Source organism: Bombus pyrosoma, linkage group LG4, assembly GCF_014825855.1.
Source record: "Bombus pyrosoma isolate SC7728 linkage group LG4, ASM1482585v1, whole genome shotgun sequence".
Classification (NCBI taxonomy): Eukaryota; Metazoa; Arthropoda; class Insecta; order Hymenoptera; family Apidae; genus Bombus; species Bombus pyrosoma.
Genome location: NC_057773.1, coordinates 14,792,851 through 14,797,076, shown reverse-complemented (window position 1 = coordinate 14,797,076; position 4,226 = coordinate 14,792,851).

Sequence of the window (4,226 nt, the reverse complement as noted above, 5' to 3'; positions counted from 1 at the left end):
GATATTGAATATTTTAACATTATCGCTTCTTTTTAGAAAGACTCTCTGCATACTGCTTCACAAAAATGTCAACCCTTACTTACTTATTTAATCTGTAACATTTGAAAACATTTTGAAATATCGTCAACGTTATAGCGAAACGTGTCACGTTATCAAGTTGGTAAGGTTTGAACAAAAATCGGAAATGTACGTAAAAGCGAGAAGATAGTTCTCGCAAACGTACACTTGACGGAAAATACAAAAATATCCAAGCAGTCGACAATCCGTTATATTAATAACTTTTAGTGTTCATTGAAAGCACCTTTAGAATTGAATTATATGTTTGAAACTACTACCAATACTGTATAATAATTTGTTACGAACTGTATGTTTAATGATGTGTGATATGTGCAACGATACCCTGTTACTTCTGTACATACATATACATATACGTTGTTAGATAAGTCTTTTAAGTTTCCAATTTTTGCTTTTCACCACTAACTACTGATACTACGTATCATTGTATTAGTTTTCTGGAAAAATAGATAGCTAGATCAATCATAACGCCTATAAATAGTTCAATTACTACGGTCTTTTAATAGTTTAATAGTTTATGAAATTTTTATAAAGTTAAAGATTTCCTATCGAATCTTTAGTAAGTTGTTTGTTTAAAGATTAATTGTAATGGAGTTTGTATTATGATGTTATACTATTTAGTCCTGAGATATTGCGACAGGCCAATGCATATCCAGCTTTAGTGTTATTCCTATCTTTGAGAATAATTGCTGATCATACATGTTTTCTGATCATTTTTTTGCCATGGAAAGGTCCCAAGCCCTATACAGAGTATTTTCGACTTGGTGATACAATCCGATGGATACAATCATGGTAGATGAATTCGTATGAAGAGATAGATAACACTTGTTACAGTGTATTATTACTTGTCCTATGAATTCGCTACAAGTGAAGTGAAGCGAAGTGAAGTAATACTTTGTCCGCTATATATTTAACTTTATTTGCGAACATTTCATACTGTAAATTAGTTTTCATTGCACTCATATTTATACACGCCTGCAACATCTTCTCTGCTAGATCGGTCGTTACGATAAAATAGCTTAGCTACCATTTCTAAACATATCACTGATGGATTCTTATTTATGGAGTCACGTCAAGTCTCGTGTGAAAACACGGGAGGGAGGGCGCAAATAGGGAACACCTCAAAGAGAAAATCCTTTCTGTATTGGTACATTGCGAAAGCAGGAAATACTCTGGAATACCTTTATAGGAGCGTTATACGTATACGCAAGGCGTAATTATGTTTATAAAAGAACAGGATTCGCAGCAATTTTTGCGTAATCTTAAATAACAAAAGAAATTCTTTCGAGCAAAGATACTCTTACTCCATTGAGATTGATCCGAGAGCCGTGCGTGCACCAGGGGTGAAAAGTAGGCGAGAAGTAGAAGTAGGTGCGTGTGAGACAGAATAGGCAGAGTAAAATAACATAATGAAACAAAACATAATAAAACAAAATAAAATAAAATACTGTAGGATTACGCGTCGTTTCTTATTCATACGATTTTAATACGTATCAGATGTTTTGTTTCTTTACAAAGACACTAATCTTTATATAGAGTTTATTCCCTTAAGGTTCCTCACAGACCGCTTACCCTCCGTATTCTGTGGCCACACACCCCGTTAGACAAAGCTTCTATTCTGTCACAATGCAGCATCGAATCGTTCGCCCTTAGTAAACTGTCTCAGGCATCCTCGAGAAACAATCGAACCAGTCGATACTTTCTAGTTCCGTGATTTCGAATTGCCGGCTATCGTCGACTTTTCAAACATTCGTTCGGGCACTTTGCCAAGATTCTTACCGAACCCTCGGCCTGATCTCGTAAATTTGTCGTAAGGATAAATAACGGTAGGCTAGGTCATCATGGGTGTCGTCACGAAGATGCGTGGACGAACATAGTCATGTTTGGTATCATTTTCGTCGTACTGATCTCGATAATCCAACTACGGCTATCTCATAATGATATACCAAACGATACATAATAATTATATTTTTCTTATTCTGCTTATTCTCCGAGATTTTTCTGATCGATTTATTTCTCTTATGGGCATTGTGGGATTGATAACCAGGCATGAGAGCGATCAAGTTTTAACTGTACAAACTAATTACCGAACGGTCCGCGAATTCTTGGCAAAAAGGTACAGGTACAGGTATAGGAACAGAGGATTTCTAGCCCGTTACTGTTCACCCGTACTGCAGACACGTTCACAGACTCCGGTGGAGACGTACCTCGACGGTACTCGTTAATGCTGCTAATTATTTGTAACTTTTGTCTCGGAAAATTTCACTAACGATATTAGGTCGGTAATAAAATGGGATCCACATAATAAGTATCAAAAGTTTCGATAGTCTCCTAATTATCTCTTAAGTTTGTTTCACTTCTCGCAAGTGTTTCGATACTTGCGAGCAACGGTGTACGAGTAAATGCCAAAATAGAATTGAAGTCATATTAAAGATACTACGATACTACGTTCTCCTTACTATGTACACGATACGTGTTTTTCTTGCCTATTCTTCTTATTATTTATTAACTCTTGACATCAATATCGAGGAAAATTTTATTCGGGGCATATAACAGATGACGTATAAAAATAAGGTATAAAATTTAATTCGCAATTGACGAAAAAATATTCGATCGAATAAATGTGAGTTTGCTGCATAAACATTTACTTATACCTTATATTGCACGTAAGGCACATGTTATACATATGTGATTATTGTTTATCGAATTATTTATTCAACAATGTTAAATAATATTCAAAGTGTAGGAATTATCTTTGAAATTTTTACTCTTGGGGTCTCGTAATACAGTTTCACACCGTCGTATACATATATAGATTAGGTTAGTAATTGCAGATTTTATAAGATTCAAAGTTTTTCTTCAAAAGAAAAAGAAAAAAAAAAAAAAAAATATTCGTTTCACCGTTTTATCGCTTGCAATTTATTTATTATTCGTTTGATGCGCGTCCAAAAAAAAGTTGTTGTATCCACGCTGGTTTATATGAAAATTAATAGGTATTTAACGATTCAGAAGAAATGATATAAATATAAGCTTGTATTGTATTATATGAATAAGTTATTTATCACCATTTTCATCGGCATCGGTTTAAATAACGCCAGTTGTATGAAAGTAAATTTTTCAAGTTCAACAAATAGCTTTATTACCGTTCTACTTAAAGGAAAAGAAGTTCAGAAACTGAAGCTGTTATTGAATCGAATCGAATGATTTTGAGCTCCTAATTATTTCCAGTTATAACAGAGAACGGGATATTACTTGGAAGAAATATCCTTCTTCTACAAAGCATATATTTATTCGAAGCATCGAAACATAAAATTACATCGTAACATAATATTTGTATTTTTCCAATAGAATGGTGAATCCAATAGATTGTAAATCAGAAAAGTATCTTTTTAATTGAATCGTCGTAAATTACCAGTATCGACTAAAGCGAATTATCTTACTTCGCAGTGATCGACGCTTAAACAAATTTCTAAAATGATCGTCGAATAACACTCGGATCCTAAATCCCAAATCCAGTGAAGTTTCTTTATTTTTACGTAGACACGACTTATTAAAGAAATTTTGATGGTGTACAACGAATGTGCTTTCATAGTGATATAATCAAACGTTATGGTGTAAAATACGCGATGCCAGTTGCCCTTAAAAAATGGATATTTTTGTGTATCGTGGCTTAATGCACGTGACAACTATTTTCCTATACACGACTTGAACGATCAACGAAAACTACAATATAACGAAGACATAAATCTCTTTTTGTATCAGAAAGCAACTGCCTGTTCGATTTTAAATCCTTCGTTCGGAAAAAGGACATTGAAGGATAAAAATCAACCTTGAAAACTTTTCACCAACAAGAGTTGTTTCGAATACGTCAGATACAGGAATATGTTACGTTAGTTGCGCGAATGAATTTTTCCACCCTTCTTAAAAAGGTATGCTTATTTTCAAAAGGAACAGCTTGAAAGCAGTAGTTCTTCCAAATACATTGTTAAAAACACAAACGTGTTAAATATATACATGTATATGTTATATAATAGAATATTCGAGTAGATGTCTAACTTGTCAAGCGTTTAATCGAAGGAATAATGCTTATAAATGGAGGAATAGGAAACTTTGCTAAATGCTATGAGCATAAGAAGAGTGCAGAAAAGGGA